Source organism: Lissotriton vulgaris, chromosome 1_1, assembly GCF_964263255.1.
Source record: "Lissotriton vulgaris chromosome 1_1, aLisVul1.2, whole genome shotgun sequence".
NCBI classification, from domain to species: domain Eukaryota; kingdom Metazoa; phylum Chordata; class Amphibia; order Caudata; family Salamandridae; genus Lissotriton; species Lissotriton vulgaris.
The window spans coordinates 1973561107-1973588609 of record NC_141685.1 but is presented as its reverse complement, the minus strand read 5'-3'; positions in this window follow the sequence as shown (position 1 = coordinate 1973588609).

Here is a 27503-nt window from a genome sequence, read left to right as displayed (position 1 = left end):
TCTCCCTTAATAGTATTTGTCTTATGAGGAGGGCGAAATTGTCAATTAAATGGTGGTAAAAGTTGGCAAAAGTGAGGAACTGCTTAGTATCCTTGATGTTCGAAGGTAATGGCTAGTCTATATTGCTGTTTCCTTTTTGGGTTCTACTGATATTCCTTCGCTATTCAGTTCAAACCCTAGATATTCAACTTTGAGGCAAGGGAAGTTGCATTTTTCAGGCTTCCCCCCACCAAGGACGCACAGGTAGACCAAGTGCAAGGTAAGGGAAGAGACGTGCTGGCCCGCAGGTGGCTCTAGAAGGCTGCTGCTGCAGGGAGGTAACACATCCCATTCGTCCAAGGCAATTGGGCAAGGTGTGAGCTGAACAAGTGGCATAACACTTCCACAGGATAAATTCTTATTACATTTAATGTGATAACTTTCAATTGGAAGCAGGTAGGAGGGTCAAGATTGGTGTCTAAAGAATTTAAAACCTTTAGTGGTTGGTGTCTGAAGAATTTAAAACCTTTGATGGTAAAATTAATTTTTAAGTCAGAATTTTGAAATGCCACTTTAAGAAAGTTAAAGACACACAATTGAAGGACAGAATGCAGTCAAGCTATCCTGGCTGATGAGGGCTGAAAGCCAGAAAATGGTCTTAGGATGCTTGTTTCCAGTCCAGGGAGGACCTGGCCTGGATGTTCGGGTTGGACTGTTCCCATTGGGTGCAGGGTCAAGACTGATTTGCATATGGCTGGGTCCAAATTGTAATGGCATGGTGAGCAAAAACACCAATGGATTTGGACCCAGATCTCTGCACTGGGGTGAATGTATGACATTGTTCTGCATTCTGTCCATCAATTGTTCTTTTTGCATTTGTCACCCCGAGTGAGACGGGTATGCCCGGACGTGGGTCCTGTGCTCTCCAAGCCACTGGATTCAATCTATCCTGGCTGATGAGGGCTGAAAGCCTTAAACCGGTCCTAGGATGCTTGTTTCCAGTCCAGGGAGTACCTGACCTGGCAGTTTGGGCTGGACTGTTCCCATTGGGCGCAGGGTCACAACTGATTTGCATATGGCTGAGTCCAAACTAGAATGGCACGATGATCAAAAAAATGATGGATTTGGGCCCAGATCTCTGTACTGGAGTGACTATATGATGTTGTTCTGCATTCTGTTCATCAATTGTTCTTTTTGCATTTGTCACCCCGAGTGGGACAGGTATGCCCAGACGTGGGTCCCGTGCTCTCCATGCCACTGGAGTCAAGCGATCCTGGCTGATGAGGGAAGAAAGCCAGAAATAGGTCCTATGATGCTTGTTTCCAGTCCAGGGAGGACCTGGCCTGGAAGGGTCGTGAAGGGCTGTTCCCATTGGGCGCAGGGTCAAGACTGATTTGCCTATTGCTAGGTACAAACGGGAATGGCATGGTGAGCAAGAAAAAACAATGGATTTGGGCCCAGATCTCTGTACTGGGGTGAATGTATGACATTATTCTGCATTCTGTCCATCAATTGTTCTTTTTGCATTCACCACCCCAAATGGGACGGGTAGGCCTAGACGTGGGTCTCGTGCACTTTACGCCACTGGAGTCAAGCTATCCTGGCTGATGAGGACTGATGAGAGAATTCCCATAGAAGCCCAGGTTAGATGTCTAACCTGGGTTTCTATGGGAATTCACAAGGGCATATTATCAAGCCCATTATCACCACTTTAGCGTCAGTTTCCTGCCGATAAAGCAGCAGTAATTTTATCGCCCAGTCTTGATAATATGGCCCTGAATTCCTGGCTTTACCCAGTGTGACAGTAAGATGTGCCTGTTGGGGTGTACTGTAGCATTTTTTCCCACTCCCACTTCTGGGAGTAGACGTACGCTTTGCAAATCTCTACATTCATTCATTCCTTCATCTTGACTAATGCACCAGACCCTGCCTACTGTGAGTCCTGACCCCCAAATGATGTCCCTCCTGTCCGAGACCCTTGTAAATGGGTTTAGTGGTGCCTTGCCAGCAAAGCTGTGGTCCCCACAAACTCTGATGTGACATTATACAATGCAAAGCCCTGCAAAGCCTTGCCACACAGCTGCCAGCCTCATCAGAAACTACGCAGAGTGACACAAAACCTTTCCACACAGCTGCCAGCTTCACCAGAACTGATGTAGAGCAATGTAGAACCACGCAAAACCTCACAGCTTCATTGGATCCCACACCAGGCGACACAAAGCCTCGCTAAGCAACACTGTGCAGACCGTGCACCAAAACATAGGTTGCTCAGCGGGCCTAAGCTGGTCCCTGTACACGGCCTGTACTCCATCATCATTGGTCTTAACTTTTGAATTTGTCAAGGTCGGGCACGACCAGACAACCATAGATGGCGCTTTGTGCTATTTATATCTAAATATTTAAAATTACATATCTCCGATTCTACTGATTGGATTTTTGCTGTTTTGGTCTCAAATAATTTATGAAATGTTACCCTATTTTTTAAACTGGTGTAGAATTTTTCTTGTCTTGTGTTTTCACTTTATTACTGTATGTGTACTGCATAATTACTTTACACTTGCCTTTAAGGTAGCTTTTGTGCCAAGCTACCAGAGGGTTATACACAGGTTAATTTGGTGCTTGCTTGTGTTTCACCTTCACAAGAATTGTGGTTGCTGTTTGAGTAGGGTTTCACCCCCCACGCTCAGTAACCTAATTTCTCACAGTTATGTTATGTGTACTTGTGAACGGCACTATCACCTGTGAGGCAAAGAGATATAGGGCCATATGTATCACAATGTTCTTTTGCAATTTTTTGTGAATCGCTATTTAAGAATCGCAAAACCCTATATATGTAGGATTTGCAAATAATTTTGCGAATCCTACATATTCCTTAATTGCGAAACGCAAATTGCAAATCGCGAATTACAACCAACTTGAAGTTGGTGTTAATTTGCTTTTCCTTAAGGCCAAATTGCACTTTTTCTGTGCCTCGTACATTGCATTTAAGGAATCGCAACGTGTGATTCCTTAAATGCAATTGCAAAATATGATTCCTTATTTTGCGAGGCAGTTTTTCTTTAATACATACCATTAAGCCCAATTGCGATCGCAAACACCAAAATTCTTCGAATTTCGGCATTTGCGATCACAATTTGGAATGATACATATGGCCCATAGGCCATAAGATGAAGTTACATAACATTTTTCATATTTGGGTTTTAGCTGGTTGGGTGATTTCAGGAGATCTTGAAAGGAAAAGGCACTTTTGTTAAAAGAAAATCCACAAAAATTCTGTATCCTCACTGGGTAAATAGTATACATCTTGAAGTTTAACAATATTTTCCAACACAAGTTAATTTAAGTTATTCCATTTGTGACGCTTTAATGTGCACACTGGGGGCTGTATTATATAGGTGCCCCAGGGGCACAAAGGGCGTTTGCGCCCGCATTGCACGCCCCCAGGGAACGTTGGTATTACAATATGGGCCACAGACGCTTATGCGGCTCCTTCTGTAATATCGATATCTCTGGTGTACATAAAGCTCCATGGCTATCTGCAGGGGGTGTCAACTCATTTGCATGGGGGCATGCCACATGAAAATAAGGGAATCTCTTTGCCGTTGCACCGTGCCCTATTACAACGTGGTAACAAATGCAAACAAGCATTGGCATAGCCAATAGGTCTCGCTTTTGGGATCTTATAAGTGTTTAGGCATGCAACAGGTGATGTTGTTGCACCAATGATATTGTACAGCATAAATAAATACTTATAAGGTCCCAAAAGCGAGACCTATGGGCTATGCCAATGCTTGTTTAGTTAGGCAGTAGAGATTAAGTGATTTGCCCAGAATCACCGGATATTCAGCATCATTGCAGAGACTTGAACCCGGTACCCCAGATCCGAGGTCGACCGCCCTAGCCGTTAGGCCAACTCCTCTCCAATGTTTGCCCTGGCTAGGTTTGACACATAACCGGCCATACTGGCCCAATCGATAATTTCATGCCAAAACAAGTAAAAACAAAAATGAGAACATTTCCAGAATCAGGTATTCCCCTTTGCATTATGAGCTTGATTGAAGGAAACAAATATAAGAGAAACCCACATCAAAGGTTTATGGATTTGTCTAAATTATTCCTAAATACTTTTTGCAGTAAATAGAGGCCGCATTGCACTGCTAAAAAAATGTAGTGGATTTATTGTACATTTCCGTCCCATCTAGAACCTTAAAACTCGAACCAATGGCAGTTATTTCTTTCTGAGAAAGGTGAGAACCTTAGCTCAAGCCTATCGCAAATATAAATTCCAAACCAGGCTAGCAGCAAACCCCATTAGAAGTAGCCATGGTTCTTCTCCAAAGAGCTGGTTCCTCAGGGTGGAATCTGAAGATAGAGGCTGTGATGAAAGGCAGATGGTTGGGTGAGAGCCTACCCGAGGAGGGCTCAAATGCACCAAGTAGGAAGAATGAAGACATCTGAAACAGAGTTGGGTCTCTGGTATTTATTATGTGTAGAGTCCTTCTCTTCTCCCTGTGGCAGTAGCAATTCGAGGCTGGGGTTAGGACTGCAGCTGAACAAGCACCCACTCACTCCTCCTTGTTGTAGACCCAGTACAGCTACCACCTGTCCCCCAGCAGCAGTGCAGCTGGCAGCCCTCTTTCCCCTCTTCGATGTGGCAAGGATAGCGTGAGGGTAGCGGGACAAATGCCTCCACAATCCATTGCGACTCCACAAGCCAGGAGCAGTGCCAGGGCAGAAAAGTCACATGAAGACTGCTCCCAAGCCTCCTTCATGAGATGGCAACAGTGCCAGGAGGCGAGCAAGCCTCCGCTGTATACCACGCTGCCTCCTTCCTGTACCAGTGATGCCACAGTGGTAGACTCCTGTGCAGCTAGTAGGCCTCCCTGTAGTAGGAGAAGTGCTAAGCTGGCAAAGCCATCATCCTTGTTACAGGAGTCGTACTGAAAAAATCTTCCCTTCCCTCTGAAGAAAAAAAGTGCCAGCATCGCAGCGCCTGTGGTGCCAGTAACCAATCCTCGCCCTCTTTCAGGTAGCATGAGCAGTGCCAGGGCCAAGGGGCCTTTGCAGTTAGCACTCATCCCTTCTCCTCGCTGCAGAACCTGCCCAGCCCCGTCCCTGTAGCAGGAGCAATGCCAGGGTTGCACAGCCTGTACAGTTAGCACTCCCCCTCTTTCCTGTAGTAGGAAAACTTAGCGCCAGAGTAACAGATACAGAGCACGCATCCCTGCTCTCCATAGCCGAGGAAGTGTAGGAGTGGCACTAGTCCCCACCCCTCCTCCGTGTAGCCCGAGCAGTGCCAGGGCAGCAGTCTGCCCAGCCTGCACTCACCCTCCTCTCACCTCCCTGTGGCTGGAGCAGTGACAAGTATGAATGAACAAATTGAACACTTATTTGGAGCATCCCGGTGATCTAGGTAGGCAGAGCCTGTGCATCCCTCAGCACCACCTATTACTTCCACCCATTACTTCGCCCTTCTCCATGTAGCGGTGGCAGTGCCAGCGTTTGGGGGGCCTGTGCTCATAGGGACCCCCTTTCCCTTTAATAGGACCAGTGCCAGGGCGGCACAGCCTGTGTAGAGACCACCATCGCTCCTCCTCTTAATGGACGTGAGGGGTGAGTTGCGCAGCTAACACCTCTAGCTACTCACTGTGGTATGAACACTGCCAGGGAGGCAGGGGAGCATGTGCACACTACACCCGCCCACCTCCCTTCTCTGTGGCAGGAGCGTGGTGATGGCAGCAGAGCCAGCCCTACCCCTGCCTCGTGTAGGAAGAGCAGTGCCAGGGTGGGGAGGCCCAGTAGGAGCAGTGACAGGGTAGAAAAGCGTAGAGGGAGCAGTGCCAGGGTAGAGCGACCCAGTAGGAGCAGTTCCAGAGAAGAGAAGCCCAGAGGTAGCAGTGCCAGGGTAGCGAGGCCCAGAGGGAGCAGTACCAGGGTAGAGAGACCCAGAGGGAGCAGTGCCAGAGTAGATAGGCTCAGAGGGAGCAGTGCCAGGGTAGAGAGGCCCAGGAGCAGTGTCAGGGTACAGAGGCTCAGAGGGAGCATGCACAGCTCCCTCCCTGAGAAGAGAGACAGTGCCAGGGTGGCAGGGCGTAAAGCACTAGCACACAGCCCTCCTCACTGTAGCAGGAGCAGTGCCAGGGCGGTGGTTCATGGGACTGATGTCACCAATTCCGGGAGTCCTCTCATCGCACATGCTCATCACATGGCACAAAATAGGTAGAATCTGGGCCTTTCCATCTGGCATTCCAAGCTCTATGCACAGCACAATAACCACACATTCCCACAGCAACATCTAATTCGCCGTACACAACCGAAGATGCACAAAAATAGCACTTGTCACACACACAGTAGAGGGAAGGACTTCAGGTACACACACAACGCATGAGCAGAACAAAACCACACGTACCCTAACCACAGCAACAGCAGGGGGAGGGGGCCTGCCGATTGCCTCGCGGGAGCCAGCAGCGACAATCAATACCATATGGCACTGCCGCCCGCAGCGCCATATAGTATTATGGCACGTGTGCCCGAGGCAATCGCCCCACGTGCACACGCTGCCTGATGGCAATGGAACGCATGCACGAGTTTGCCTCAAAAAGGGAATTGATGGCTTTAGGTCTCTTTCCTATGCAGCGCATGCAGCGCTGGGACGCCCCTGGGGAGCCATCGCGCTATATAAATCCTCTTTCCATTCCATTCCATTCCAGTCGGGAGGCGCACTGACAGTGCTCCAACTAAAAGGTGACACACTCCCAGTGCGCCCCCTGAGAGCAACGCTCTGGAGGAGGAAAGCGAGTTCTATGGTGCCCCCCAGACATCCTGTTTCAGGCAGGTGCAGTCACTGACTGAACCCCCCTGCAAGGGGATCTCTAATCCCCTTTGAATGTGCAGGTGGGTGCCGCCTGCCCAGTGAAAACCTGGAGCAGCTTTAAAGCAACCACTCTATTTTTCACAAAAACCAATTTCAGACTACATACATAAACAAATCTAAAAACCTGGATGTTCCATAATATTTGCTAACACCCACAAGTACCATCTAATTGGATTAAGCCGATATAACATCTCTGAGCAGTTTGGGACACCAGAGTTTTCATGTTGTGCTTTTCGTGTTTATGAAAATAGATTGATGTAAGTCTGCCTCATATCTGTAACCCTCGGTTTGAAGACATTTTACTTAATTAAATATTACACAGGATTGTTATATTGACACTTCGACCAGCAGCATCAGTATAACATCCATCAATTTCCCATGGAATATAATATAAATATATGTGATCAACAGATCACACTGTTCTAGGATCTTTTGCCTCTATGCAATTACGTTTGTTCATGATCATGGCACAAAATGCAGTCAGTGGTATTTAACTGTGGTCCATTATTGTTATAGAAGCCAATAGTAACTGAGAGAGCGCTAAGATGGAGAAAAAGTTGTCGGGGTGCATCATATTCACCAGTAGTCAGAACCCACATATATATAGAGGATTTATCGTGTTTAAATGTAACGTAGGGCTAAGAATTAACTTGTTAGAAAACGCATAGAGCAACGTAAAGTGTTTTGAAAAGCATTAATCCATATTAACCTAGTAATGTCGTTTGCAGTGAAGTATTATTCTGATTAAGAGATGTTCAATAGATCATCATTGTATTAGCTGCCTTATTAAAATTCACTATTGTATCCTTATAACGTGATAGAATGGCTTAAGTTAGAAAATGTATTTTTGCTTTAAGGATGAAGGCCTAAAGAACGAAATGTATTGCTTGTGTTAGGATGTGATACACATAAACGTGCAGAGCCCTAGTCACGAAAATCGTGTAGGCCTGATTGAAAATGCTTTGCTTGACAATAAACTATAGAAATGTTTTTGAGAAAGCTGCTTTTAGTTAAAGTCAATTGCAACATTATGAAATTGTGAGCCGATTCACATGCGTTCCTTTGCAGGTGCAAGACTAAGTAGAGATTGTAGAAGAAGGGCCCATTGTGTATGAGTGTTAGGATGGTATACCCAGACATGGAGGAGTGACTGAGGAATTTAGGGAAGCAACTTCAAGAGAAGAAGAGTCTGGGACCCAAGGACGTTTCAACTGACAAGGATGGAGAGATGCCATAGTGGAAACTTCTGAAAATCAACACCTTCGAGAGGGGCGTACCTTAGGGCGTGTCGTCTGTATTGTGGGGTTTTGTATTAGGGACAGCACCCCGAGGGTAAGAGAGGGGAGATGCGCATGAGGGCGAGAGGAAGCAGTTGATCAGGCAGAGAGCTTTGCTATGAGGGAGCAGTTCTGAGACTAAGTCCGAACAAAGTGACTGTACTTCTTTGGAAGTCACCACGGCCGACACCTTTGTTAGGAGGGAACCTTGTTGAGTAGGGATGTCACTTAGTATAGTGTAGGGACAGATTAATCTGAATTTATTCCTTTTTCAAATGCATACTAAAACTCAGGTCATAGCAATTCTTGTTAGCCTGATGATTCTGGAATTAATTTTGGTATTGTTTCTGAGCCGACTAAGATTCTTCTGTAGGATTATGTTTGTATTAGTGCCAGTTTATCTTCTGAACCTTTTGCTGAGATGTTTATACATCCAATTGTCTTTGGCTCTGTAATAAAACTTTGAACTTGATCCTTAGTCAGTGGTTCTTTGGGGAAAACAATGGGAATTGTTGAAATTTATTGTTGACTGTTTAGATAGATTGCCTTCTACACTCTATGACAGGTAAAAAGGTCTAGTCGACCTGTGATGGGATTCTAGAGAAAAAATCCCGCCTTTCCATACTCTATAGGGAAATATTGAATGATTTATGAGAAAGTCCACAACAAACTGAAAGTTAACTCATAGTATTTAATTCCCCAAATGAAACCACAAACACCCATTCAAATGCTTCTCCCCCCCCAAAAAAAATATTTTATTAAATTGATGGGAAATATGGGAAGCAATGAAAATATGTGCACAATACATATATCAAAGGCCCAAAGTGGCTTAAGAATGCCAAGCACAATGAATGATGTCAATAAAAATCGATCAGGCACATAACTAACAGTTTTATGGCTTTTCATATAAAAGAGACAATTCTTTCTTCTAGGATTATGTTTTTTTATATTAAAAAAAGTTACAATGTTAATTGCATCAGAGGTTATATCAATGTTAAGTGATTTGTGGTCACTCATTATTTTAGTTTTTTACTTTGAAGTTGTACCTTCTTAAAAACACACAGTATGATCAGTATGTTTGTAAAATGAATTCCTCTTTATCTAAGTCGTTGGCATGCATTGCTTATCAACAAACGTCAGGGAAAGCAAATGAACAGTACAAATAGTTCTAATGGTGTTCTAATATAGGCCACATTTTGCACGGTGAGAACAGAGATTGCTCACTATCTGCTCAGAGATCCATGGAATTCCAAATGGGAAGAGAATTAATGGAGCTTCTGCAAATTACAAGTAAACTTAACAATATGGAGGACACATTATTAAGTTACAATAAGCATCACAAAGAGCTCTCCTGTGATGCATTTATAAGAAAAATATACTTTTAACGTTCTGTTATGTCTTTTAAAGCTTGTGAGCACATATTTATCTAAAGTCTCAAAGCATCATTATGTATTTTTTTTATTGATACAAGAACCTATCGGTATTTGTTCAGTTCACTACACCCCTGCTGATATGTTTGCCTCCTAATGTTAGTGGCTTGTATCTGCGGTCAGGAATTTCACTGATTCAAGAACTACGCTGACTCTTAGAGCTACTGCTATGGTTTACTTACTCTGCCTTATTTCTTGGACTCTCTCTCGCAGATTCTCCCATTTTTTCCACAACACAATACAAAAAATTCTATTGCAGGTAGTCTCATTTTATGTCCTGCAGCTAAATGTGCACCTCCATGTTATCTGTAACTGGTCACTTCCACTCTTACCTGAATTTTCGTCTGTCCTCCCTGCATTAAAAGTGAACATGTAAGGTAAAATAGTAAGCTGGAATAGTCTTCATAGGTATAGAAGAAGTAGCAGTCGTGTCAAGTGGGGTGCCAATCTCAGCCCTGATTAGCAATATTAGGCCCAGTCAGGTAAATTTCCTCATTTTCGGGAGCGCAAAACCCAACGCTGTTCCCAATAAGCCCACAATGACCTCTCCATAATCAGCCTAACTAAATCACTCTGTTTTTGTAAAATCACACAAGGTACATTGATTCTGAGTTCAACCAGCTGACAGTAACATAAATAACTGTCGTTAGAATTGTCTGCTCTGGTTTGATATGAATGATAGGAGGCTTTATTTTTACCATGGTACCTCTTACCTACCACATTAAACTTCAAACTAGGTTTTGTTGGTTTACCGATCTGCTAGGTAAAGAAATATTTATTTATATTAATTATATTAATGTATATTCTAAATTAATCATCATGATCACAAAAGGGACCCTGTCTCCTGCAGGTCTCTCTAACGTGAGGTTCATATCTAATTTCCCTTATTCAGCAAAGTAATGGAAAGGATTATCGCCAATGAAGTCAGACTATTCCAGTGCAAGTTCACATAATCATAAACATTATCTGTTTTCTTTTTTTTTTTTCCAGAATTTTATATAGCTCGAACATGAACCGATTTGGGTATCAGAATGTTTTACATAGCACCAGTTGCATTACATGAGGTCACTTTAATTTTTGTTAGGCTTGGGGAGATTAAGTGATTTGCCCAGAATCACAGGATGTTCAGCGTCATTGCCGAGACTCAAACCCAGTTCTCCAGATTCAAGGTCGACCGCCCTAGCCGTTAGGCCAACTCCTCTCCCCATGAAGGGTATAGGGCATGGGTTGCTCTTTTTATGCTAAAAATACTGTATCTAAGCTCTGCATTATAATAACCTACTTTCTTGGTCTTTCTGGATTCCTGGAAGCCCATCAACACCACCAATCCAGTAAGATCTAATAGATTTTCTGGTAGCTATTGAGATATGTCTTTTCAAGTTTAATCCCCCAGAAAGGATTATTATTTCCTGTTTGATGAACTCAGAACGTAAAATAATTGAGACACATAAGGAGGTAAAGAAGGTTGCATAGGTTTACACTCATCACTAAACAGGCTATGGAAAATTCCAGATGTACCTTATTGAATACCTTGCAGTATGATAAGTGTATAGCAAACAGTCACACTCATTGGATGATGTCATCGGCATATGGATCAATACATCAAGAAACATTTTTCAGGCTTATAACACAGCTTTGGGGTGGTAAAATACCATACAAGCCAACCTGGAATGAATAAAAGCTACGCCTGACACTTGTTTCATTCTAGTTAGAGCCCATCAGATAAATATTGCTTGGTCCAGACACAAGGGAGCACCCAGTATAAGTCAAAACAATAAAAGTTTGCAAATCTCCTCATGTTATTTCATAATCAACTTAGAAGTATGTAAATGTACAAGAAAGTTGGAGATTTTGACATTGTAAGCAGTGATTTCATGGTAGTACTTTACTGTGTGTTTGTTTCGGGTTTTAAGTCAGAGTATCATTAATAATAATCTTTGACATAATTAGTGTGCCCAAAATATTGTTTACAAAAGTACTCATTGAGTGTACATGTATTATTACTAACTCCAATGGTACACTATTTTAATAAATATTATTCAAGACACAATGTTTTTGTCCAATAATATTTTGGAAACAATATTCTGGGGCCCACGCTGTTTGCAAATAAACAGGCTATAGAAAAAAGGACAATACATTGATATATCCTGACTTCTCAATCTTTTTGGAGGCCTGCGATTGTGAATTATTTATCCAGGATGTTGACCTGCTGCCCCACTTGAAGATGATATTCCATTTGGATCACTGAAAAAATATCGAGGGTCAAAATATCGACTTGCAAAAATATCGTGGACAAAATATCGACAGTCAAAATATCGAGTTTGTATCTACAAACAGGTAAGTACAAAAATATCGAGTACAAAATATCGTTTACAATAATATAGTTATAAAAAATATCGACTTTGTTAAAAACAGTGTTTAATTAAATTATTATTAACATTTAATTACTAAAATATACTTAAAAATACTTAAATTAAATTATAATAATTAAATAATAAATGAACTTAATAAAAATAATTTTTTACAATCATATTTGTAAAAACATATATATATAATAACATACTATAATTAAATAGGATACTATTATATTACCGTACAATACCAGAAGTGTAAAAAATACTATTCCCACTCCAAAGAGTATCGACGGTCACATTATCGACTTGCAAAAATATCGTTTAAAAACTGAAAACTGACCCTGAACCCTAAAAATACCACTTTACCCAAAAACCCAAAACTGACCCAGAACCCTAAAAATACCCCTTTACCCAAAAACTGAAAACTGACCCTGAACCCTAAAAATGCACCTTTACCCAAAAACTGAAAACTGACCCTGAACCCTAAAAATACCCCTTTACCCAAGAACTGAAAACTGACCCTGAACCCTAAAAATACCCCTTTACCCATGAACTGAAAACTGACCCTGAACCCTAAAAATACCCCTTTACCCTAAAACTGAAAACTGACCCTGAACCCTAAAAATGCCGCTTTACCCAAAAACGGAAAACTGGCCCTGAACCCTAAAAATACGCCTTTACCCTAAAACTGAAAACTGACCCAAAACCCTAAAAATGCCCCTTTACCCAAAAACTGAAAACTGACCCTGAACCCTAAAAATACCCCATTACCCTAAAACTGAAAACTGACCCTGAACCCTAAAAATGCTCCTTTACCCAAAATGTATCAATATTATTTAATTACCAATTAATTATTAATTAACAATAACAATAAAGTAAATATATTAGCACATTAGCTGTAATTATTTTAATAATTAATATTATTTTTTCCCATTTAATTACTTAACAATAACACAAAATTATATATATTAAAAATGTACTCTAATTAATGTAATTAACTAATTACAATTAATTAATTACCAATTAATTACTAATACAAAATATGTACACAATTATATTAATTAATTAACTAATTAATATTAATTAATTATCAATTAATTATTAATTAAAAATATTAACAAACATATATTAATTAATTAATTATTATTAAATTACTTCCCACCCTATTCCCCTATAAACCCACAACCCGCTAGAGAATTACATTACGCAATTATTATAAAAACAAAATTCATTTAATAAAATATTTTATAACATTAATACACACTTTTCACACATATTATTACATAAAAATACACTATAAAATATTATATATTATTAAAAATTCGATATTTTTGCTATCTATATTTTATACAGTCGATATTACTTCACTTACCTGAAAAACGATATTTTTGTAGTCGATATTATGTCCAGTCGATATTTTGTCCAGTCTATATTTAAAACTCGATATTATGTCCAGTCGATATTTTGGAGTCGATATTTTGTCTGTGCACCATTTCGTTTTTATGCTCTATCTTTTTACAGGTGCTGTTGTTTCACCTTGCAATGTGTTCGGTGGAATTTTTGCATTTAATTCTCTTGCGTTTTTACAGGTATTTTCTTATCTGATTTGTATTGTATATTTCACTTGTTTTTCTCCTGTTGGGGCTATATTTCCTATATTTGTTATTTTGTTATCTTTCTTCGAGGGTCTACCTTTTTTCTTTTTCCTTTGTATTTAAAAGGAGGTCCCATGTAGTAGCTTATGCCTTGGCTGGTTGGAAAGTTCCTCGGTTCGGAACCTCACTGCGTGAGTGTTCCATACCGTGCATTGGGTCTGATGTCAGTTGGTGGTTGACGCCCCCCTTGCTGCTCTGTTTGTGATGGTCCAGCAAGAATACATCTACAAAAACGATTTACCTGCCTCCGATGTCTTGATTACGACAGACTTCGTGAACTGTTCTTCAAATAATCTTCCCATGACATGACTGCATGATCTCTCATGCCAAGACTTAATAAATAAAATCTTCTTTTCTAAAAGCATGGCTAGTCTAAACAAATATTGTTGCCATCAGCCACTCTTATTAGGAAGGACCTTTACTGGCTTCCTATCCAGGCCAGAATAGAGTTCAAGGTTTTATGTCTCACCCATCGTGCTTTGCAGGGGCTTGGCTCTGAAGACATTAAACCCCTGGTAACCCCGTATGTCCCCGGCAGGGCACTTCGTTCAGCCAATAAACATCTTTTGTCTGTTCCTAAAACCAGCAAAGCCAGATGGGGCGACAGAGCTTTCAGCTCCTGTGCTCCTAAAATTTGGAATACTCTTCCGGCTGAGATTAAGGAACTCACCTCCCACCCCCTCTTCCGAAAGTCTCTGAAGATTTGGCTCTTCAGGCAGGCCTACCACTGACCTTCCCTTCCGCCTTTCCACCATACAGCTCTTCATTCCATTTCTAGCGCCTTGACGCCCCTGGGCAAAGTAGCGCTTCACAAATTCTCCCTCAACTCAATCAGCAGTGTATGTGTCTCAGAAAATATGTCTCAGTATTCCTGTGTGCACACAGGAATACTAATCCCACTATTTCATCACCTCATCATAAACATTAAAACCCATCACGAGCAAAGACTTTTTGTCTAATAATAATACAAACTGGTTTGCCACATACTGAAAATGTGAGTTGTTTGGAGCGATAACTTAAAAGAAATTGATATCATGCTTCTATCATATCAGAAAACGAGTCTCTGGGAGTAAATAGCACACTAAATGGTAATTTAGCAATTCCTAGGTTTTGGCTACTTCAATTTGAATCTTTTGGATTCAAATGCAATGGTGTACAGACAAAATATCGACTCCAAAATATCGACTGGACATAATATCGAGTTTTAAATATAGACTGGACAAAATATCGACTGGACATAATATCGACTACAAAAATATCGTTTTTCAGGTAAGTGAAGTAATATCGACTGTATAAAATATAGATAGCAAAAATATCGAATTTTTTATAATATATAATATTTTATAGTGTATTTTTATGTAATAATATGTGTGAAAAGTGTGTATTAATGTTATAAAATATTTTATTAAATGAATTTTGTTTTTATAATAATTGCGTAATGTAATTCTGTAGCGGGTTGTGGGTTTATAGGGGAATAGGGTGGGAAGTAATTTAATAATAATTAATTATTTAATATATGTTTTTTAATATTTTTAATTAATAATTAATTGATAATTAATTAATATTAATTAGTTAATTAATTAATATAATTTTGTACATATTTTGTGTTAGTAATGAATTGGTAATTAATTAATTGTAATTAGTTAATTACATTAATTAGAGTACATTTTTAATATATAATTTTGTGTTATTGTTAAGTAATTAATTGGGAAAAAATAATATTAATTATTAAAATAATTACAGCTAATGTGCTAATATATTTACTTTATTGTTATTGTTAATTAATAATTAATTGGTAATTAAATAATATTGATACATTTTGGGTAAAGGAGCATTTTTAGGGTTCAGGGTCAGTTTTCAGTTTTAGGGTAATGGGGTATTTTTAGGGTTCAGGGTCAGTTTTCAGTTTTTGGGTAAAGGGGCATTTTAAGGGTTTTGGGTCAGTTTTCAGTTTTAGGGTAAAGGGGTATTTTTAGGGTTCAGGGTCAGTTTTCAGTTTTTGGGTAAAGGGGCATTTTTAGGGTTCAGGGTCAGTTTTCAGTTTTAGGGTAAAGGGGTATTTTTAGGGTTCAGGGTCAGTTTTCAGTTCATGGGTAAAGGGGTATTTTTAGGGTTCAGGGTCAGTTTTCAGTTCTTGGGTAAAGGGGTATTTTTAGGGTTCAGGGACAGTTTTCAGTTTTTGGGTAAAGGGGCATTTTTAGGGTTCAGGGTCAGTTTTCAGTTTTTGGGTAAAGGGGTATTTTTAGGGTTCAGGGTCAGTTTTGGGTTTTTGGGTAAAGGGGTATTTTTAGGGTTCAGGGTCAGTTTTCAGTTTTTAAACGATATTTTTGCAAGTCGATAATGTGACCGTCGATACTCTTTGGAGTGGGAATAGTATTTTTACACTTCTGGTATTGTACGGTAATATAATAGTATCCTATTTAATTATAGTATGTTATTATATATATATGTTTTTACAAATAAGATTGTAAAAAATTATTTTTATTAAGTTCATTTATTATTTAATTATTATAATTTAATTTAAGTATTTTTAAGTATATTTTAGTAATTACATTTTAATATTAATTTAATTAAACACTGTTTTTAACAAAGTCGATATTTTTTATAACTATATTATTGTAAACAATATTTTGTACTCGATATTTTTGTACTTACCTGTTTGTAGATACAAACTCGATATTTTGACTGTCGATATTTTGTCCACGATATTTTTGCAAGTCGATATTTTGACCCTCGATATTTTTTCAGTGATCCAAACGAAATAAATCAGTCCCTATAACGTGAAGGAATTCTTCTGACCCTAGAACTATGTCTCGATTCAAACTGACTCACACATGAGGAACTCCTTTCACCAAACCCACAAGATCCTTCATTGAGAACACTGGACTTCACCAACAAGCACTTATTCCACAACTAGCCATTCACAAGTTTCACAGAATCTCCCGTAACCTGCACCATCTTAATAGAAGGACCAAACTTGGAACAATCCTTCCTCGCATGGACAGGTTTCTTCACACGAACATGATCACCTACAATCACCTCAAACTCTTTGACATTCTTCTTTGAATTAAAGTATTTGTTTTGTTTCTCTTGGTTCAGACTAACATGACTCCTTACACAGACATCAGACCACTGCCCACCTTTGACCCATTAACTCATCCAACTTGGATAAAAGGTTGTAGAAGCTCTACAACTTTGAAACAACTCAAAGGGTGAAACTCCAGTGGTCGAATGAGGGGTGATGCGATAGAAAGCATGCTCTTGACAAAGTTAGCAACCCCATACTTATTAGCAATAGCCCTCTGTATGCATTCCCCCAGCACTCTGTTCATACGTTCAACTAAGCCATTGGTTCGGGGGTGATACAGGGAACTCTTGAGATGCTTGATTCCATTGGAGTGTAGAAAATCCTCAACCTCACTCGTGACAAACTGAGTGCTATTGTCAGTCACAGGAGTCTCTGGAAAACCCTCCTTCAAAAAGACATCCTTTAAAAACTCAACAACAGTCCGTGAAGTTACCTCCTGCACAAACCTGATCTCTGGCCACTTGGAGTAATAGTCTATCATGACCATCTCACACCTTGAAGAAGGATCAAGCGCAATAAAAAGGACCAACAATGTCCAAGCCCAACTTAACCCAAGGTGCGAATGGCAATTCAATGGGAGAAAGGAGAAGAGTGGGCAACTTAGCAGTCTTGTCACAACTGGAACAAATCACCCATGACTTGACCACTTCATCCACATCTCTGTCCATGGAGGGCCACCAAAAAGAAAGTCTCACCCTCTTCTTTGTCATGGTGGCTCCAAAATGACCCTCATGAGCATGCACAATGATACCAGTTCTCAAACACACAGGAGGAACCAACTTTTCAGCTCACAACAACAAACTATCCTCAATGGATAATTCATCTGCCACCTGAACATAGGTTTTCAGTTCAAAACTCAGATTCCTCTCCCTTGGCCATCCCGTCTCCACATACTTCAAGACCGTCAACAATGAGACATCAGTACTGAGAGCCTGTTGCCATTCACTCTCTGAAATCCCACACAACAGTGAGATATCAACAGCCACAACAATGAACTCTTTCTTGTCCTCCTCACCCATAACAGACTTATCTTCCACAATATCAGAGGAACGTGAAAGGTAGTCCGCACAACCATTCTTACTCCCAGGAATGTACTCACCCAAAAAATCAACCTTGAGAAGTTTAGATGACAAGCGAGCAATATAAGGAGTAAAACCCTTGACATTTTTCCCACTCAATATAAATATTAAAGGCTTGTGGTCTGTTTGGAGACCAAACCTTTTCCTCAAATAACATTTTGACATTTCATCACCACCTACCAACAAGCCAACAACAACGTCTCGACTTATGAAGTTGCAAAGAAGTTCTGGATCATTGTGCTTTAAGACTTTAGGCAAAATCAACGTCTCGATGACTGAATACTTCTTGTCAGCAGGAGAAATCACTCTCAAGCAAAACCAATGGTTCTGACCTCTTCACCTTTGGTTTGGCTCAAAACAGCGCCTACACCTACATTACTAGCATCTAAAGTCAAGTTGCAAAGAAGTTCTGGATCACTGTGCTTTAAGACTTTAGGCAAAATCAGCTTCTGTTTGACCCAATCAAACACATTCTGGAACTCATCACTCCACTCATACGCCTCATCTTGCTTGCAAAAGTTTGAACAAAACCCGAATAAAATTCACAAAACCCTAGAAATGACTTGAGGCTAACCTTATCAGAAGGTGCTTTGGACTTGATAATAGAATCTACGAGACTAGACTTCAGCAGAATGCCCTGTTCATTGATTGACTAGGTGCCTAAAGTACTCAACTTCCCTCGTAATAAGGACACACTTGTCCCTATGCAGCATCACACCATTGGATTAAAACCTAGACAGCACCTCTTGAAGAATTGCAACATGGGCAGCTCTGTTGGGTGCAAAAACCAAAAGACCAAATCACATTCAAACATATTGGTAAGTCCTAAAAGGGGAGACAAACGCAGTGAGATGTCTGGATTTAGGAGCTAAATCTACCTGGTGGTAAGCAGATGCCAAGTCTAGTTTTGAAAAAATCCTAGCGTTCTTCAAACCTGCCAGAAGTTTGTTGATGTTAGGGAGGGGATGGGAATCCTTGTTTAAGTAGCAGAGATCGACACATACTCTCAACTCTCCATTCTGTTTACGGGCAGCAACTAAAGGAGAAAGCCACCGGGCGGCGTCAACAGGTTCTATTATTCCCTTTGCACACAGGAAATTAAAGGGCATATGTATCAATCAAATTTTAGTTGCAAACGCTGGGAATCTAATAAAATAGCGCTTGCGATTAAAAATGCGCTTTTTCAGATGTATGTGGCACAATCGGATGGCAAAATAAGAAATCGCAGAAATAGCGATTTATTACGTTGCAATAACATGAAATCTGTGAATATCCCTGCGATTTCTTAGTGAGCGAAAGTCGCAAACAGGATATCGCAAAATGAGAAATCGCAATGAAATGTAACAAGGGGAGCTCACTGCTGCTTTGCCGCCACTGCCAAGAGTCAACAGACGATCCTTACCTGTTGGGGCATAAAGGACAAGCTCACAACCTAGCTGCCACCACCGAGAGTCACTGGGGGCCATTTTCGCACAGGTTGATGCCGGAGGGGAGGCAAACTACACCTCCCAGCATCCGCTGCACGCACACGCCGCGCACGCAGACCAGTGCGCCAGGAGGAGCTTAAAGGGGCGCTTGGGCTCCTGCAATGCGGGAGCTCACTGCTGCTTTGCCGCCACTGCCAAGAGTCAACAGATGGTCCTTACCTGTTGGGGCATAACAGACAAGCCCACGACCTAGCCGCCACCACCGAGAGTCACTGGGGGCCATTTTCGCAGAAGTTGACGCCGGAGGCGAGTCAAACTACACCTCCCAGTGTCCCCTGCGCCGCACACGCCGCGCACGCAGACCAGCGCGCAAGGAGGCGCTTAAAGGGACGCTTGGGCTCCCGCGGCACGGGACGTGCATGGGCCAAGGGCAGGCCCGTCCACGCCCATCAGAGCCCGGAGGAGGCTGGACTTGGCCACACCCCTGACTTTTATTCAATTTCCTCCATCTACCCCGAACTGTAAGTTGTGGACTGGTGTACTTGGGGCTTGTAGTTGAACGGGGAGTTTGCTGGAATTGGGCTGAGGCACATAGGTTACCACTATGCGTAAAAGGAAGGTGGGGGACAGGGTGGTGGGCTCCTTAGAGGCTTTTCTTAACAGGGCTGAGTCTGTTCTAATTCATGAAATACAGGCAACGGAGTGTAGGCTCTCCCTTGAACCCTTACCCTCGAGGTGTGGCTCTTTGCCTAGTGCCCAGTTACCTCTGGTACAGACGACTGAAGAGCTAGGAACATCTAGTGACACAACCCCACCCAACTTAACAAGTGTTATGCCCACGCCCACACCCTGAGTCCCTTGCTAATCAACGACAGTTCAAATAGCTCGCTATGGTAACAACTAGGGGAAGGAAAGGTCCAGGGGGGACAGGAATGTAACCACCTACAAAAAAAGGAAAGGCCGGGGTACAACCAAACAATCCACTCAGTCTGCCATTACGTAATCTAGTGGAGTGTATGTGTTTGGAAACTCGGGGTAAAATACTTCGGGTCCTAATTTTGTAGGGCAACCAAAAATTGTGCTCAACCAGGATTAATTATGCTCCTTATTGGGGAAACAGTTGGCTGTTCTTATTGACCCTATACTTAAGCGACTCGACTCAGGCTAAACAAGATCGAACAATGCTTAGCTTATAGTGCCCAAAAGGATAGGGAGCAACCTTCCGTGCACGCAATCGTGGGGGCACAACATAGTCCTCATGGGGTAGTACATGATACTCAGGGAGTAGGCTTCCAAAATGCTCAATTTAGTGCTGAGCGGGTAGCATCATTGACGAGCTCAGTCTTCCCTTCCCATACCAGCGCTAAAAAGGGTAATGTACCTCCCTCGACCCAGCAGTCTGGGGTTATGTTTATTGACAATAGACGACAAGCTGAGCGAGATCTAGAAGGGAATGTTACCAAGCCTTCCCCTCCCGCCAGAAGCCACCCCCTACACGGTCATCCTAGCGAACGTACCTCCACTCCCGCCAGGTACACACGAGCATTGGTCAACACTCAAAAACAAGACCTTACATTTTTTAAGTAAGAAGACTAGGATTCGCCATGAACTCTTTGACAAATTTAAAATGGTCCGCCGTATTAACTGGGTATGCCATTCGCCGCACAAATCGCTGGTTGGTGACTGTGTGGTTCTAAGCCTTAGGTCCCCCCTCTTAGTTCGCCATATTCTTGAGTTGCCTGGGCAGTTTCCACCTGCTGCAGAGGAAATCAGATTACTCCCACTCGGGTTTTTCTATAATCGCTGGACCATACCCAATAATAGGATTGTACGGGCCCAACAAGGGCCCTTTAATAGGCTAGACTTTCTTATCCAGACTAGCAACCGTTTTGAATTGTTGTCAACCCTTCAAGATATAGACTGACTGGGAGGGAGTGTCACTGATAAGCTGACAATAGATATACAGATCAATATGATGGTACTAGAGAATCCTCTAAGCAATATCACTAGTAGACAGGAAAGTTGGTGTCTCTCCTCCAAGGAAACATTGATAAGTGGTTTAGGGTGTTCAAGCACAGGAAGTGTACAGTGGGCTGATCCTATTAACCTTGATACTCAATCTCATACAATTACATGCACCCCAGACAACCTGCTAACTAGGGAACCTAACACAAATAAGATACAGACCTCTGTTGGGAATAGTGGCCCAGTCCTCTCGAACCAGGCCCTGACATTATCTTCCTGAAATATTGCAGGCCTTGAAGCGAAATCTGTGTTACCGGAATGGTGCAAGTTTATAGAGGGCACGGACGTTTGGGCATTCCAGGAGACATGGTCTGTAGAAGGAGTCTTTCATGTAGGCTACTTAAACTTCTCTAAAGCAGCTATAAGTGGCGAAAGAGGAAGACCCATAGGAGGTTTGACTTATTGGGTTCGCCAATCTGAGGGTGTAAGGATTGATGAGGTTTGTATTGATATCCCAGATATCTTGGCCTTAAGTGTTAGTTCTAAAAAAGGCCTTGACATAAACATTTATAATGTGTACTCGAGGGGACAACCTGGTGGCAGGGTAAGAGTGTCATTGCAACCCTAGAAAACCACCTGATTCAGGATGCTAGCACAAGTAGACAGATCATTGCTGGTGATTTCAATATAACCTTCGAGCACCTGGGCCCAGAAGACGGAAGGATTAGCGAAGATGTAGATGCAGTATGGGGGATTCCCCCCTTGGACCTCATTCCCATAAGGAAATGGTCTGACGCTGCCCTCCAATTAAAGGGGCTGTGCTAGGAACAGGGCCTGAGGGTGGTTAATGGCAGGACAAAGTCCACTACATGGTGTAGTGACCTTTGACAATGGTAGGTCAAAAAGCCGAATTGACTATATTTTTGTCAGTGTGGACCTTTGGACGCTAGTCTTGGATATGGTAGTACAGAGTAGACCAGAAAGTGACCAAATCCCTTGGTTTGTAAATTAGATGATAAAAGCTTTTACTGTTCTCCCACTTTGGAAGATGCTGGTTGTCCCAATTTTCTAACTACTTCTAATGATTTAAGAAGGGTCCGTTGGCCGCGGATAGCTGCTAATGATAGAGATGTGAAACAGATTAGGGACATGGTCTCAAAGTACTTGGACAAACTTGTGGCCTTCGACTCCCAGGAAGTGCTTAAGGTCACCATACTGGTAGTCCATACTATTTTATTTAGTGGGCTGAAAGGGTTTTTTGTTCAAAATAATCTGCGTAAAAAGATCAATTTGCCGAAACCAAGATCATGGTACAATAATATGTGCAGAACTGCCCATAAGGGTCTGGTTGAAGCAATAAAATCAAGGTCTCAAGACTCAATCAAGCAGTGTAGATCCAATTATAAATCAGTGGTAAGACAAGAGAGAATGGGACGAGGACCATTGGAAGGTTTTTCTAAATGCTTGCCAGGGGAGAAACATGGTTAAATTCTGGGAACTACTTAAGTGGGAGAACAGCCCGCGGGCTAAAATCCTGGGAAATCACGTTGAGCCGCAGCATTGGGTTTCCTTTTTCGAGGCAAGGTTTAGGGCACCGCATTGCATCACAGAAGTTGCCCTGCCTATCCGAATTGACAGTCCACTGGTGTTTACAAATGGAGAGGTGGAATCTGCCCTGAAAACAATTCCGAGTGGAAAAGCGCCTAGGCCCTGACTGCATTCCTGCAGATTTATTCAAGCAGGATTTAGAGTTATGGGTCCAATACATTAAGTTCTTAGCCAATGCCATTGCCCAAGGTGCCCTGATGCCTCCATCCTGGTCCGGAGCAGAGATTTCACCAATATTTAAGATGGGAGACCGCTCGCATAAGTCTTTTATTGCGATTCTTCATCATTAAAGACATGATTATCAAAAAATACAAAAAATACATTATTACATGTGTCATCCATTAATTGTAAACCAAAGTTGTAAAAATATAAATTAACACTTACTACTCCATCTTATTAATAAATACATACATATACAGTAACATTTAACATTATTAAAATCAATTAAAAATGTAATAAATGTTTTTATCCCAGCAAAAAGACTTAGAAAATACATTAATGTCATAGCTGAAAGCTATTTAAAAGACCACATTATAAAATGAAATGTAGGTGTGGAATCGGGGACCTTACATGGTTACTTTGCCCTCCCGTTTTTGCCCAACTCAGGAACTTAGCAATTCCTATGACTACATAATGTGTGGGGTCGGTTTTTAATAATCTCTTTGCCACCATAGCTGAACTAGTACCCATAAGCTTACACACGGGTTTCAGCCATGTACTTCTCGGCTTGTGGTAAACCGGGCAAACAAATAAGAAGTGGTCTATATCTTCTATCTGATCTTTACAGTACTGGCACTTATTACTAGTGGCAGTATCCCACTTGCTAGTAAGACACCGCAACGGCAAGGTACCAACCCTGAACTGATGGTATAATTTACGATCTAAACGTTTCATTACTAGATCCCAATAGGCCTGCAAATGGGGATTCATCCCTAATATCAAGGTAATCTCTTGACAATGATGGGATAACATGGCTGGACAATTGCTTCACTTTGATCAACTCCCAGTATGCTGCTTTAAACAACTTTTTAGATGGAAATTCTGCAGTTTCGGGATGATCCCAAAGATTCTTCATCCCCATGTCAATTAGCAGAGATTTGATACCAGAAAACCATGGGATCTCATGAGAGCGGCTTAGCCCCCTAACTGCCAGCATGGCCCTGGCATATAAATGGAGCTCTGGAGTTGTCCAGAGCCGTCTCCAGATTGCCAATGGTCTGTAGCGGGCAACATCTTCCAATGCATGACAGCCAATATCGTAGAGCAGTGGGATTCTAGGAGTAGATTGGGGTAGACCCACTATGGATCTCATGAATTTATTCTGGGCTGTGGAGAGGGGGGATAGGTTAGTGAAACCCCAGAGTTCGGCTCCATAAAGAATTGCTGGACAGATTTTAGACGTGTAAATATTGACAATCGGAGCAATAGGCCTAGAGAGGGACAAACTAGGGGGCATATTATCAAGGGCGTTTATCTCTGCTTTTTTGGCTTTAAAAGCCAAGAAAGCGGAGATAAAATTATCTCCCTATTACCAAGCTGTCGCTAACACCAGTTAGTGACAGCTAATAGGAGATAGCGACCATCTTGGGCCCCGCTTTGCATGTCAGTGATATTTATCACTAATGACATGCAAAGTGGGCGTGCCAAGATGTTAGCGACTGGAAACAGTCCCTAACATCGCTATCTCCTATTACCAACTTTTGGAGATATTCGCGCTAAGAGCGAATATCTCCAAAAGCTAACACCTGCCCTGAGCAGTTCTTAGCCATGTTATCCAATGGGAGGTGGATAACATGGCTAAGAGCATTTGCTCGAAAATGCATGAATATCGCTGACTTTTCAGCGATATTCATGCATTGCGGCCGTTTCTTATCGCATTTGCGATAAACCTTGCTAATAGCAAGGTTTATCTGCGATACAAATCGCCGATGTGCGGCGATAATTTTTGTCTCTAAACAAGTTAGAGACAAAAATTATCGCTAGTTGTTGGTAATATGCCCCTATATTCCTTAAGAAAGGCACCAGCTAACTGAGCATGTTTTAATGCCAAGATATCTATTTGGGGCTTCCAGCTCAGTTTATCATTAAAGGTGACACCCAGGTAGGTGAAAACATCGGTCTGCTCCAGGGGTTCACCATACATAAGGACACATGCTTTTACTGGCTTAGCCCCGTGGAGCACCATGAACTTGGTTTTCCCTACATTGACAACCAACTCATGCTCGCGGCAGAACACCTCAAACCGTGACAGGGCCAGTTGTAATCCCTGTCTTGTTTTTGATATTATTAAGGTGTCGTCCGCAAACATGAAGAGGGGCACCTTCATGCCGGCCAATATTGGCGCATCCGATGGGTAGTTGGTAAAGTACTGGACAACCCAGTTAATAAATATAGAAAACAGGGTGGGGGCCAGCACACACCCCTGTCGGACCCCTTTGTTTACCTCGAATTTTTCAGTAACCTCGCCTGGTTTGTCCCAACGTACCTGTGCATTTGTATGTTCAGGCAATTTAACTAATATGGCAACCTGGGACTTAACCTCAGAGCCTCAATTGCTGCCACACTGTTTTGTGGTCTTTTATGTCCACGACTGTCAGACACTCCCTGCCTTGCCACTCTATCCTCACTTGCTTCCCCTGTGGCATCTAAGTCGTCCTCCAATGGAGCCAGTGGGGGCACATATCTGCGCTTCTTGTGCATAATGGTTGTCTGATGTGAGTCGTCACTTGAGTCCCCAACATCGGAGTGCTCCAAATGAATCGGTATGTCTTCTCCCTCTGCATTGTCCTCAAGTGCCCTGGATTGTGCTGTGGAGGTAAAGGGGGACACATGAGTTTGTGTTTTGTCTGCATTTTGGACTCAATAAAGTTTAAAACTTTTAAGTTGTCTGACTCCTGACACTGTCTTTTTGCCTTAACTGTAACCCACATTTTAGGCATGATTTCCTATGTCTCAAAACTATCCTACATCCAACTACAACTCCCATGATGCATTGCTGTGTGTGTTGTAAGGAGTGGACCGGAGTAACAAGTGTTGTCTTTATTTTACACATTCTACACAGTGTGCATTCTATGGGGAGGTGTGCAAAAATTATTTGCCATGCATCTTACCTTGACTGCTTGATGCAGGGTCGGAGCTGTCAATGTCAGCCACACCACTTACACTCTCAGGCAGGAGAGTGGACTCCACCAAGTCTTCATGGGGTGTTGACTGTACTGCTGTGGATGTTCCTCCCCCGGTCTTCTGTGACTCCTTTAGTCTGGCTGCCACCCTCTCCTTAAACCTTTGGCACATATCGTACCAACTCTTGCGCAGTTCTTCGATGGTACGATTGGTCACACCCACAGCATTCACTTGCTCCTGCATTTGCAGCCACATCTTCCTTTTTCTTGCTTCTGGTACTTTCAGGGCTTTCTTACCAAAAAGGAGCTTATGGCTGCAGACCATCTCCTCTATGAGGACCTCCTGCTCTTTCTCTGAGAATTTATGTTTCCTTTCCCTCTTCTCACCCTGATTGCCCTCCTGTGGCCTCTGAGACTCCATTGGGGTTCTTGATGTGCTGTGCAGCCTCCAAACACACTCCAAACTGCCTCTAACTGTGGCTCAGGAAAACAGGTGCAGCTAATCACTCCCACTTCCTGGTTGTGATGTCATCAAGCTGCACCTGTATTGCAGATTCCCGGTTTTGCGATTTCTCAATTTGCGAATTTGGCTATTAAGGAATCGCAAATCAATATTCTGAGAATTTTTTGCGAAGTTTATGAAATTGCAAAACTTTAGCGATTTTTTAAAAAAATTCTGAGACTGCGAATCGCAAATTTTCGCAATTTGAGATTCACAAAATGGGATATTGATAAATATGTCCTTAAGATCCTTCTCCAAATCTTACCTAGTACTAAAAGGATCATTCCTAAGCTTATGCCTAATGGGTCTTGCACTATCTTTCACGATCATTTTATGCTGGTAGTCTCTAACCTTTCCAAATTCACCAGAAAATACATGAGGAAATTGATTAATAATTGATTAATAATTTCTTCAAGATCCAAATTGGCTGTTACAAAAAGATCTTGCTCACTGGTCCCAGGCCTAAGAACCATGCTGAATAACCATTGGTGAAACCAGGCCAGGATGTTTAATCCCTTATGTGCAACATACACCTTCCCTGCAATTTTCCTTCCCCTAAACTCCATAATGTCCTCGATGTATCTGGTCAAATTTATCTCCTGTCTGTCATAAGAAACTGCTTTACAATCAGGAGATAAGAGAAATCTAGTGGGCTAAGTTTTGTCAAAATGCTCATGTGTGATCATTGAAATGCGAGCACCAGAGTCTGCTAAAAGTTTCAAAACCTTATCCTCAACCTGGACCTCGACATAGGGGTCCACCCATAGTTCAGGATTTCCCAACTTGATTTTGTGACCTTGTACCACCAAGCCCATGACTCTAACATCTTTAGTGATGGACTCATCACTGTCACAATACATATTTTCATCCACAACACATTTGACAGACAAAGATTGCTTGCTTCTACCAGCTTGACAAACCTTTGCGAAGTGACCCGGTTTGTTACAAATTCTTCAAGTCACAAACTTAGCCGGGCATTTGTTACCTTTCATGTGTGACCTGTACCCACACCTAAAAGAGATGTTTTGTTGAGAAAAGAATACATTTTGATTTTCACCAAAATCAGAAGGTGACCTGTTGAAGTGCTTACTGTCTTTAGTATCCTTATAATTCTTAACCTTGACAGCTGAAACTGCTTCACCA